A 14,272-nucleotide genomic window follows, 5' to 3' on the forward strand; every position below is an offset into this window, starting at 1 on the left:
CCGACAAAATAATATTAAAAATATATGTTTTATCATTTAAACCATTTTTTTATAAATATTTTTTTATAATTATTCACGTTTAATTAATATTTATATTTCTCAACCTTCATTATGTCATAAATAAAATCTTTACTAAGTCATAAATAAAAGGGACAGGTGAAGGAAAAACGAGTCTGACTTTCCATATCGCTAGCCTTAGGTAGTAGGAGACTTTAAATAAAAATTAAAGGGTTTGCAATTAACATTATTAATTAAATATATTAAATATATTAGATGTTTTTTTTATATTTTGAATTAATATTATTTTTTCAAAATTTAATTATATAATTTTTTATATTATCATATTATTTTAATTAAAAAATATAATAATATTGGAGAATAACATTATTATACAATATAGTTAGATACTATTTTTAGATTTTTTAGATTTTAAATTAATATTAATTTTTAAAATTTTCATTTTATCTATTTTATATTATTTTGTTATTTGAATAATAATATTGGATAATCACGTTATGAATACAAGATTATATAATATAGTTAACATTTGTTAACTTAGATTTATTTTTAATTATGGATTTATCGTCTTTTGAGAGTGATCAAATCTCTAGCTTAAAAAGGAAAGGTTTCCACATCCAAAGATTTGATCCCTTTGGGGTTTGATAGATCTGAAGTTAAGACAAAACTAAGATGACTTAATTAGTAATAGTTAATAATTATAATTACTTAATTAGTAATAATTAATAATTAATAATTATTTTTATTTTTATTTTTATTTTTATGCAATTTGACCATGTCAAAATGTTTAGATAACACAATATAATAGGGCATTAAAATGTCTCTTTGGTATTGGGATGAAGAGTGTTTCTAAAAATGTAATATAAATTGTTTTTGTCAAGTTGTTTGAGTTTGACTGCAACTTGATCTATGCGTTGAGAAACCCAAACCCAAGGGCATCTGAGCCATCAAAATCATTTGATAGCACATGGCCTCAGCTACACCAACTCTTAACATGACCATATTTTTTCCCTTGACCTTCACATAACATACTGACTTAACAAAACACTCATTACCCTCTATTCTAGGCCAGTGGAAAAAATAATAATAATAATAATAATATATATATATATATATATATATATATATATATATATATAAATATTTTGATTGTAAAATGAAAGGTGGTTTTTGGGCATATGGTATTAGCCGACCATTATATTCTAACAAAGCCTATTTACAAATTAATAATATCCATGGTAAAGTGGAGGTGATTATCTATGGTTAAAAATTTTGTTATCTTATAACTATTAGGTATTTATGTGCTTATTAATGAAAGTTAAATATAGTTACAAAATTATTACTTTAATCTATATCATAAAATAGATCTTAATTTATAGCTACTATTTATATATTATATATTATAATGTGACAGAGGTTTTAGATATATCTCAAAAGTAATTATAATCATTTTACTTTTATATTTAATTAAAAAATATTATAAAATTAAATTCACATTATATATATATATTTTGATAAATGAGTGATGGCTATTGTGCCAACGATATTAATCAACCGTGGTATTGACCCATGGTATTGTAACAAAATTCATGTACAAGTTAATAATATCTATAGTAAGGTGGGCATGAATATCCATGGTTAAAAATATTATTGTATTGTAAGTTCATTGTAGGTATTAAGGTTTTTATGTACTTATTAATTAAATTTAAAAATGGTTACATAATCATTATTTTAATTTATAAGTTAAAATGGATCTTTAACTTATAGTTACTACTTATATGTTATATTTCTTAATGTGATATGTGTATTATGATTTTCTTTTATCTAATAAATTATTGGAAATTTTTTTAATAAAAAAAATTACAATATAACAAATTGAACTTTATTATTTTTATTATCTTTTAACTTTTAATGACACTATATCTTCTTCCCCCTATTAGATTATATATTACTTTTAATATTTTATTATTATTTAATTGAGTCAACATATAAATGTTTACAAATCCTTTATGTTTTCTAAATTGAACATATTAATATAAATTCAACATAGCCAAATGTAATACCTACACATCTCCCCTATCCTATGTTGTTGAATAAGATAATTATAAAAGAAAAAGTAAAATTACATTATAATTAATGGTTTGCTAAATTATTTTAAAAATATATATTTTTTATATTATTTGAATGATTCAAAATTTGATTATTTAAAATTAAAATTTATTTTTATACTTCTTTGCACTATCAAAATAGAATTTAATTGTAATTACTCCTACAAAGATCCATCTTATCTCTAGATTAGCCATGCTATAAAAGGATCAAAACTCAAGCTAAGTGCTAGGTATCTTAAGTGCTAGGTATCTTTGGAATTAAGATAGATGGATATTGAATTTTAATAACAATATTCATATTTATATAAATTTCAAATATTTAGAAGTGTATAAAAATGTTATTAATATATATAATTATATGTTTTATAATTGTTTAAATTAAATTTTTAATATAATAAACATATATATATAGGTTTATATGTTTAATTTTTTTTGAAGTTCTTCTGTGAGACATGTCTAGGAACATCCAAACATTTGGATACATAAGGTCTTGTTAACATGGTTTTTGCCAATTGTACTACCACCCATGGAAAATTTATGTTTATTAATTAAGTTTAAATATATTTTGGAATGACCACATCTTCATCGTGTCCAACTTCTCAACCTGATATATGGAATAACACAAGATTTGAACCCAATACTTCCTATTCGTTGAGACTTCATTAAATTTTTATCTAAACATATTTTTAAGAAGATAATTATTCTATTTCTACATGGATATGCATGTTTAATTTGAAATAGGGCTTCCATAATTTTAATTTAATTATTAATAATTATTGGGTGGATGGTAGGGATTGAACTTCTATGGAATATTATGTAGTATTCATAATAGTATACACAAATTATCAAATTAGAAATTGAGATTATCTCCAAAGTAGTTATGCCCATTTTACCATGGTAAATTAATTAATTAAAAAACTATCCTAATTTTTGAGAATATAATATTGATAAATTATAGTATTCTTCCATAATATTGTAATAAAGACTAATTTTTGAGAATATAATATTGATAAATTATAGTATTCTTCCATAATATTGTAATAAAGGCTATTTAGAAATTAAAAATTCCTCTAATAAAATAAGAATAAATCTCTATAACAAAAAAAATAATTGTTTTTTATATATAAATAATTTATATATATAATAACAATAATAATAATTTTAAAAAAACTATAATCCAATTATTTTATATTTCTAGTTTTAACTATAGCAACTTAAAATATATATTTCAATGTTTATAATAAATTAATGTTTATCTATATCTACACACCATTTAGTTTATCTATATAATTAAATTAATAATGTATGTTATACAGTATTATTATTTAAATTTTGATTTTTCTCAATTAATAACCTAACAAACCGCCACGATGCGAGTCGAAATTATGTTCTTATAAGAAATGCGAATAAACTAGCAATTGTCCCAAAAGGTACAAAGAGAGGCCGATAGGATTATTAAATTAAAATTGTTGAATCTCTTAAAGAGATGTTGGTTCAAGCCTAGAAGGAGCAAAGAGATTTGATGTTTGGAGTTTTATTTTTTTTGGACACCATATTCCTTTAAATACAACTTAATTTTTTAGAAAAGTTCAAGCCCAATGCAGTTTGCCATGCAGACATACACTTAAATCGCTACTGGGCTTATGATATTTACTAATTCAAAGTAAACTGGTATACAAGATAATGTACCAAGCTAAACCACAAGTTACACATCTTCAGACCTGAAAAAGTACATAACAATGGTTTGGCAAATCAATAGTGATATCATAATTGCTTTTCCTTCCACATACATACAATTGCTCGAAATGGGAGTGCAAAAGCAATCTCCTATAAAAATGGACCTATATATCTAAAAACAAGATCTTAGCCATGAGGAAAAAGAATAGAAAGGTCTGAGGACCATAAAGGCACAGCCATGAGGATATCATAGCCTACTGGTGTTGTTTGATGAATGAACCGTGAAGCGGGAAAGCTCTGGTCCGTGACAACTGCTTTCTTTCACACAACTACCGAAGGGAGAAGAGAAGCAAACAAGACATCTAGAATAAGGCTGGAAAGAAGAACTCAGATCAGCTCTGTGTATTAAGACAGCAACAAAATCTTACCACCAAAACCTGCTAACAGAGCCTTCTGATATCTCAAATCCTGATAGCAGACTAAACATGGGTCCTCGTCCAGGAAGAACTGAGATCAGTTGTGTACTCAATGGAAATTGGTAAAGGCCCCAGGCCTGTGGGTTTCCCTATTGATTTCTACCAAAAACTGTGGCACATTATTAGTAGGGACCTTTTAGCAGCTGCTGAGGAATCTAGGGTGTCTGGAAAGATACTGAAGGATATCAATTCACCTTTTTCTACACACTCAAAAGTAGAAAGTAGAAATGGGGAAAGATTTTATTTAGGTTCATCCAAAAATAAAATAACAAAGGGGATTCAAGCAAGAACCCTCCATACAAAACAAAAACAATGAAGGTTTTGAATTCAGTTTCAAATTTTAGAATAGAGAAAACAAAATAACTTATGAGTTCACTTGACCTTCACTGCCAATTTTGGTTAAGTAATTCAGCGCCCAAAGATCATCCAATTGTACACAGTCTCTCGTATAATTGTCTACAACCTCTAAAGTTCTCTTAATTGGATAGTGGTACCGTTGTCTAAGAAGAGTGACACCCTTGCATTTCTCATGAAAATGATCAAGCTGTCCTAACACAGAGAAAAATTACAAAACAACCATCATGTGACTTGCTTAACAGACATGAAACTTACATCAGAGATTGATGGGTTTTCACATATCACTTTCACTGAAATAGAGAAGAGATGGTGAGAAAGACTTGATATTATGTATTATTTTTTTTCAATAAGTATGGTCAGCCTTCTTTTTCTTAGTTAATGTTCATGTGGATAACAATACTAAACTTCATTGTGGCTATCCTATTATGTATCCTTTTTTTACTTCATTTCATGTTATTTTAGATTGAACTTTGGCATTTTCTAAGAGTTGCCTTTGCACTCCCACATTGTACTCATATTAATTGTATCCTTCAGTCTCATTGACCTATGTAGAGACCTAATTCCCAAACGGGTTAACCATCACATACATTATCCAGCTGCGAACTCTGGCATGGCACATCACCAACAGAAACCCATTGGGCAATGTACAACAATATTTTGTTGGCATCTAGTGTTATAACCATGGAGTAATTTTATGATCAAATATAGGTTTTTTTCCCATCTGAAAAATTAAAAAATGGCGAATGAAAATTCTTTCGTATTCAGGTGAGTTGAATACCGTGGTAAATCTGTTCCCTCTTCATGAAGACTGAGACTGCAGGGATGTCCTAGAAGAGGAGATGCTGCCCCAATATTTTTCTGAAACCTCTGCATGTGCAGTGGGATCCATGTTCTTGAGAACCATGTTGTGACAACTCGCAATAACCTCATCATTACGAACCACGATCGCGCCAAAAGGCCCACCATGGCCACAATTAACTGCATTGTTTGCTTCTTCAACAGCCTTGGTCAAGAATTTCGTATCTCTGTCTTGAACAGCTGAGCAACAACAACGAAAAACAGGAAATTCAGGAAGCAGATACGAGACTCATTTGAAGAGCTGTTAAAAACTTTGTCCACTTGAAAAGCTGCTAAATAATTTTCCCCATCCATGCTTCGTGGCTTTTTCTATTGTGGATTAGATTTCAAATCGCAGAATTCATCTTTGAAAAACAAAAGTTTGTCTTAAAATCCGTAAAAGAACATCACTCTGCAAATTATATGCAAATTTCTGCACCGATCTTCATGATCCCAAATAGAACAAATCCATTGAAAAATAGCATAAAATATTGTTATCAAGCATAACCTAGCAAAATCTGACCTTCATGATGACCTGTAAATGCCGATGCTGCAGAAATGGTCCCATCCTTGGATTCTACAACTGTATCAGAAAACATGTGATAAATTGTCATAACAAGGTCCTCCTATTTCCTCATTTCTTGTATTGAAACACACTGTTTTCAGTTTAAAGAATGGGTATTTGCATATTATATGTGTATGGGGTTTGTAGGTGTATCTCGTCTAATAAGGCACTGATGGGTGTGTGCACACATGCCCATCAAATAAACAAGCTCGAAAACCAGAAACGAAAAATTATGTCGGAATAAATTAACTTTCAGCTAAATAAAAAGGCAAGAACCAGAATGCTTGCTTACCATTGGCTTCTTCGATATCAATGATCCAGGTGACCAACAAATTAAATTGAACTATAGATTCTAGACAAAATAAAAATTGGGTCGCTAGATTATCAATGCAGGAAGCCCAAAAAGCTATACTGCAACAAGGCTTTAGTCTTCCACATTTACCCAAATCTGCACACTCACAGACACCCAAAACAGTTTGATCCCCCCACAACTTGCACTCGCATTCGTTATAGACGTATTAGCCGTCTTCTCTACCTACCCCAATTGGCAAAATTGCGTTCAGAAACACAGAGGATAATGCATAGTAAAAAATAGGATTGTAATGGGTCCACCGGATCCCAGTTTCAGATACGACCCACTGAAAATAAAATGGAAAAGCTCCTGAAAACAAGTGTCCCACTAATAAAACTTATATGAAATATGAGAATGGGATCAGAGAATCTTACCTACCAAAATCAACAGAGGGACCTGAAACATGAATTGAATTGATGGTCTAATACAGACTGAGTCTGTCATGTATAAAAAGTTCGCGTGGAATTAAAGTGACTCGCAAGGAGGACAGTACAAGATGAGAAGAAGATTGGAACTTTTTTCCTTCTACGATATGTCTTGTCCTGTCCTCACCTCTCAGCTGCTCCTATATAGTGGGTATGGAACCCCAACGACCATCACCGACCAAGGGTGACCACCTCTTTTTCCCTTAGTAGTAAACAACGGGTGCGCCCAATTCCAATCGCAATTCCAAGGCTTGCACCGCTTCTGCTGCATGAAGCCCATGGAGATCTAACTTCCAAATGTCCTTATGTTTTTCATTTCTAATTTGAAGAATATCTGCAGCTGCCTTAGCATTTAGTTTATCTGTAGCCAAATGTTCCTCTTTTGATTTTTCCTCCCATTCTGGCTCAGGGGGAGCAGTTGGCATGTGTCCTCTTGAAACTGTCACATGTAAATTTTCAAAACCCAAGGACTCAGGCAATAGAGGGCCACTTCCTTCAGAACTCTGATCAGGTAGAGAATTCTCAACAGCTTCAAATACATCAGAGGGATCTGAATTCTCCGGCAACGTCATCACAGCCATAGACTGCAGGGAAGCAGAGGCTTGTTCAAGCTCATAATTAACAGCCACTAAAACATCCTCTATCAGGCTCTCATCAGCCCAACCATACAAGGCCTTCAGTTTCTCTACTGCAACCTTTTTCTGATTTGCATCATCTGTCGCACCCTGCAGCATAACAGTGCTAGCCAGGGTTGTATTAGGATAAGGATCAATAAATTTCTCTGGCCTAACAACAACTTTTTCTATTAATTGAGAAAATCCTTTCCAGGGTTTGCCTCTAGAATCTCTCAAGCCATCAATGAGGGACTTAACCTTCCCGTGGTATTTCTGTTCCCTCTTCATGAAGACTGAGACTGCGGGGATGTCCTAGAAGAGGAGACGCTGCCCCAATATTTTTACGAAACCTCTGCATGTGCCACGTGTCAAAACAATAAACTTAACACCCTCATCTAGCAATATACTGATGGCTGGTTTGAAAATTTCATAGATTGCTTCAACATTCATTTTCTTGCCATCATTCTCCAGGATTTGAAGAGACTGAGACAAATTTAAAGAAGATATTGACTCTGCCATAGCAATAAGTTCAGACTCATTAGGTGAAACAAAAGTGACATGCACAACAATTCAAGCAATGAGTTAGGGCATACTAAATATTTCCTCGAAGATGCAAATCTCCATCCCGTACCAGCAGATTTCATACTAAAACAACAAAACCAAAACCAAACCATTCATATCAATATATTAAAACGCCTTCATACTAAAAACTCAATAGATTATTGGCAACACACTTTATTTTTTTAAATAAAAAATAAATTACACTGTTTTACATGATAAATGAAAAGCGGAGAAATTTGTGATTTGCAAATATTAAAACAAACCACTTACATACGACGAAGACATTAAGTAATTGTAATATGCTTTTCCACATTGTAATTTAATATTTTAAAATAACCACGCCTTATCTAATCTATTTCTATCTTCAACTTGTAAACTCATTAATTATTTCTAAAATTGCTGTCCACTTATACCATATATAAAACCACCTTAATTAATAATGATAACCCCTCAAGTGAATTGTTGAATTTCTATAAAAGATTAAAAAGTACAGGTATTTCTCTAAAAAAAATATTAAAAATAGAAAATAATGAATATTGGAAACCACATAATTAAAATCTCAATTGTATTGTCAATTTGGGTATTAGTTAACTTTTATACAAACATATTTCCACAATTGCAACTCTTCTCTAACATTGATTTATATTCTTCGTGAAACCTGCCACACCAGTGCACTCCAATAAGAAATATTTTAAAGAAAGGTTGAGAAATTTTTCGTTATATATAAATATATATTTTTAATATGTTTTGAATTTATTTAAAAATGAGCAGTTTGTATCAAATCTATCTATGCTTGTCCCAATAAGATACAATTTTGATATTTCATTTACTTAATTATTCATAAATCTTTTTAATATTTCTACTCATTATTTGTTCACAATGGGCAGTGCAAACCATTGTCACTATGAAGCTCTAACAAACTGTATAATTCATACAGCTAGGCAATAATTCTTAAGCAAATGCTATAAACTTTGCATGGTCTTTCCATAAAATTGACTGCACCGAAAATGAGATCCACTGCACCGAAAATGAGATCCATAGATTTAGAGAAGCCTACACCACTGATTGAGAAAATCAATTCATGAAACTCTTCAAGAAACTCCATTTCTAATTTTTCATTTTTCAATTCCCGTAGTGACATGTAGCATATTTCCTTCAGGTTGGCATCTCCTCACATATCACCTTAAGAGGGGATTGAGAGAGTGTGAAGTTCAACAATTGTTTTTGTGGAATTCTGAATTAGGATCTTAAATATATTAAAGTAATTTTTATAAACCACTGCCGTTGTATATAATTGAATTAAATGTAAACTTTATAAACCACATACATGTTGTAAGTAATCTTAAAAGTAACGTGTAAAGAAAGCCTATAACGTGTGTAAAGAGAGCTATTAGGATTGATAAATTGAAAATATGGTTTTTTTTTTTTTAATCAATATATTAAATGAAAGTTTTTTAATACACAATTTAAATTTTTTAGTGTATTAAATTTAAGTTTCATAGTATAATTTTATTTATTTATAATTGATAATTATATATATGGTGAAGGTAGGCAAGAATAAAAAAATTGTAATTCTTTTATTTCTTGTCATTTTCCTTATTCTTTTATTTCTGGTCATTTTCAATTTTTTTTTATAGTAGATTTTAATTCATTTTATTCAAAATTATAATGTAAAATAATAAAAAAAATATATATATATATATTTATGAGTTTAATAATTTTTTGGGCATATAATATAATATTAATTTCATTAGTTAAACAATTATCAATGTACCGAGTATAATTATTGAACAAACAATTAGTATTACTACATCAGCTAAATTTAGTTAGTCACAAAATTCTAAGAAATATTTAGTCATCCATAAATATAAAAAAAAAAAACAAACAAACATGGGAATTAATTTAATCTATGAATAATTCTAAGAAATATTTAGTCATCCATAAATATAAAAAAAAAACAAACAAACAAAAAACATGGGAATTAATTTAATCTATAAATAATTATAGAGAATGTGTTAAACAAACAAACAAAAAAAAACATGGGAATTAATTTAATCTATAAATAATTATATAGAATATGTTAAAATTAAGTTCTAAGTGATAAAAACTGAACTAAAAACTTATTATATTAAAGATACTTTGCTCTTTTAAATAAAAATACATTTATATTGAAAATAATTTACTCTTTGAAATAAAAATGCATTGTATTCAACAAATACAAAAGAGAAATATATTTATTTAATACACATGTAAAAAATAAACCAATTTTAAAAAATCAAATAAATAAACTACCAAAACAATTTATTTCTTTAATAAATCCTCTTTTCCCATATTTCAGAAAAAGTGGAATCAATACCTCTATTCTTTTGTCTTTAAATTTCAATTGTTAGTCAAGACTCAATATGAGATTTATGAATTTAACTGCAACTTAATATGTACAGCAATTTCTGTTTTTTTTAAAATATATTTATTTTTTACACATATTGTGTAAAAATTAAACCAATTTTAAAAAATCAAATAAATAAACTACCTAAAACAATTTATTTCTTTAATAAATCCTCTTTTCCCATATTTCAGAAAAAGTGGAATCAATACCTCTATTCTTTTGTCTTTAAGTTTCAATTGTTAGTCAAGACTCAATATGAGATTTATGAATTTAACTGCAACGTAATATGTACAGCAATTTCTGTTTTTTGTTTTTTGTTTTTTGTTTTTGTTTTAAATTGAGACACAAGATAACATCAATCTTTATTCAAATTCAATTATAAATAGCCTAATTCTCTCTTTATATAAGTATTATAAGAGACTTTTAACCACTTTTGAACGCTTTTCCTTTAAAACTCTCTTCCAAAGGTATGAGAGGTTTCAGAGCTAGTATAATCTCATAACTCCTTTTAGAAGAGCACAAATTTCTTCTTGAAATGTTTTTTTAATCACAATTTAGATATAAATTAGATTATAAAATACATATAAGACTTTATACACAATGATCCGAGGAATCAATCGAGTAGTGCTCGTCATTCATTTATGGTTGAATTAAGGGTTTAGAAACATCCACGTGTACCTTATCAGGTTTTATAAAATCAGAAGTAAAATCATCGAGTTAGGAATATAAACAGAGTTCAGCAAGTGCATGCAATCATTGCCACAATTCACCTCCTTTACCCTGTCTTGATTGTCTTACACTTCTAAAACATTTTCAGCATGGTTTTCTTAAAAAAAAATACATAAGCTTTTCCATTTCATGTCCTAAATTCTGCAAAATAATCAAATATTTTCCTTACTAAAATATAAAGAAGTCATACAAAATCAGTGCAAGGAAATGGTATTTCCATTTTGCAGTAAATACATGCATAAATTCTTTTTAGAATAAAGAATAATATGGATCAGCATGGAATTTAAATTAATATTTTCCAATATAAATATGTCACTGAAAGTTGTCTTCACAAATTGCATTCAGCATCCGAATCTGCAAGACTCCTATTCAGTTAAATGAAAATCACGTCATAAACCAACTAAAAGAGTGGGCTTACATATTGTCATAGAAAAATGTAGATTCCTCCATCCTAGAAGAGGGAAGGAGATATTCATCAATAATTATAACAACGTCATTGCAAATCTTACTGGGTTTTTCCACATTGAGATGGTACTCCGTGATGCATCTAACATCAAGTTCATTACCACTTTCCTCTTCTTTCTCCTTCATGATGATAGCATCTTCCATGAAGCTATCTAATTCAAGCATCCATAGACATGGGTTTGATGAGATGCAGGGTTTCAACCAATTAACATTTCATTGAGTATGTATTTACAAATCAGTGATTTTGGAATCAAATCCCACGAAGCAATTCTATACCTGCTCTTCAAATTCCTTCAAGCTTTTGAAAATAAAACCAATGAATTATCAATATAATTTTACCATAAAAAAACCTTATTGCAGGAGGTCCTTTTCCATCCAGCAGTCCAGCATCTTCCAGCTTTCATAACAGCAACTCCTCTATTCCAAGGAAATGTGGGGAACAGGACTATGCTATTGGCCTAATTCCCCACAGTCTATACCACCTGTCTCCCTCTACCAACTCAAATCACAGTCTTACAGCCATCATAGCCATCATCCAATATTCTTTTGTCTTCCAATTCTGTTTACAGCCTATTAAATCTGAATATAAGTTTTTTTTACATATGATGTGAAAAATTGATTTACTTCTATTTTTGTTTTCTGTATTTCAAGTTTTTCACACACTATCCTTTTGTCTTCCAATTCTGATTTACAGCCTGTTACATCCAAGTACAAGTTAGATTTAAAAAACTAAGGTGCATGGCAGGTGGATAGAGTACAATAACATTTTATTTAACAATTCTTTAAAAAATTAATATAGCAACTTTTTATCCTGTTCATGGAAAATATCTGGACAAAACCAAAAAACATCATCAAGATAAGTGGGTTACTTAAAAACGTTACAGCAGCAGCTTGAATCCACATTTTCTACGACCCTGTACCCTTTCCATTGGTTGATTCCTCAGTAACCATGTTCAAGGTGTCGAGCTCCTTCATGGCAGATTCCAATGTCCATGCCTCTACCCCATATTCCTCTTTCAGCTTCCTCCTACGCTCAGTGTTCAGGTAAAAAGTCTGGTCATGAATTAGATGAATAACCTCTTCAAGACACTGATTGTTAATGTGCCTGAATTCTCTTTTGTGTTTCTCCAAATAAGCACACAATTTGGGTACATCCTCTCTCCGGAAAATATCCCATAGAGGACCTCCAAATTCTGAGTTCAGGTTTTTCATCTTCTCTTAGATCTCAGGCCAGTGATGTCAAACTGCTTGTTTTGGTGCTGTTACATCCAAAATGCTTATTGATGGTCAAGAAAGGCAAGGTGGGAGAGGCTAGGAAGCCCTTCTATGAAATGCCTAACGAAAACATTTGCCCCATTGTGGTCACATACAATGCTGTTATTGATAGTTTTTTTTGTAAGAAAGGCAAGTTGGAGGAGGCCAGAGAACTCAGTCCTACCATATGTTGGAGTCCCAAACCAATCCCACTTTCTTCATTGTAGATCTGGCTATACTTGTAGTGAAACTCAAATGAAGGCATTCTAATTTGGGGTTCAAGGAATCGTAAACTATTACTTCAGGGTAATATTAGATGCAATAAATCTTCCACTCGTGCATTTTATTGACAAGCTTCCTTAGACAAATGATCTAATTTTTGTCCAATTTCCTTATGTATCCTCGTATCTTTTCAAAATCCTTCTAGGGAATGGTTCTAGTTCCCAGTTCCTCATCGTGTATAATCTTGACTTATTCTTCATTAATATCACAAATTAAAATATATTATTGCTACAGAGTTGCCTCAACTCAACTCATAATATCATATAAACGAAAAAATCAGTTTTCATGGGCCATGATTCTACATTTTTTCAGTGACACAACAAAACCAATAATTTGGTCAGTATGAACAATGCATAGGGAGGAAAAAAAACAAGAAACAGTCTGGGAAAATTGTTGGAAAATTTGTTAATTGGGTTCCAAAACACTATTCCTTGCCCAAAATTATAATTTCACTAACAATAGTATTGTAAGGGAAAGTTACCATAAACAACAAACCTCAAGAAATATCGCACTCAAGATTATTCTATGTGGCGTTCCTGACAACATTTGTTAGTGAAATTTTACAATTTCCTCATCATTTAAAAAATAGAAAATTGCACAATTTTAACCCAAGGCAAACTTCCTCAACATATGTACCCTCAAAGTTGAATTCTCTTCCGCCAATGTCCAATGCGCTGCTTGCCATCCCTTTTGGCAGGGCCTTCTTTAAACAGGACAAACAATTGTTAGACCTAAGTGCATAAAAGGTTGATAATGAACTGGGAAAGCATTTAGAGTATCCTCTTCACTACAGGAAGTACTAAGTTACTAACTATGCAATGTCCCTTCACCGGATTCAAAATTTAGATTTGATCTTTATTTAATATGAGAAAAATTAAAAGTAGTGGGCCCGTTTACTTCATGAGATTTGGGAATAATGCTGCCAGCAAATAATGTGGATAAATAGATCTGTATGAATGTCTTCTTATGCTAACATTTCCCTCAAACTCAATTTCGGAATGCTACAATGGAGTATGTCCTGGAACATATCTTCAGAAGGCTTATTCTTTAACCAATCCATTAGAGTCTCCAATAACTCGACTTATTCTTTAACCAATCCATTAGAGTCTCTAATCACTCCTACTACATGCTCCCTTGCTGCTATAATAGTCTATACGATTGGAAAT

The sequence above is a fragment of the Pinus tabuliformis genome, chromosome 1_2 (genome assembly GCF_031772625.1).
Source record: "Pinus tabuliformis cultivar Carrire ecotype Pingquan chromosome 1_2, CPIR1, whole genome shotgun sequence".
NCBI classification, from domain to species: domain Eukaryota; kingdom Viridiplantae; phylum Streptophyta; class Pinopsida; order Pinales; family Pinaceae; genus Pinus; species Pinus tabuliformis.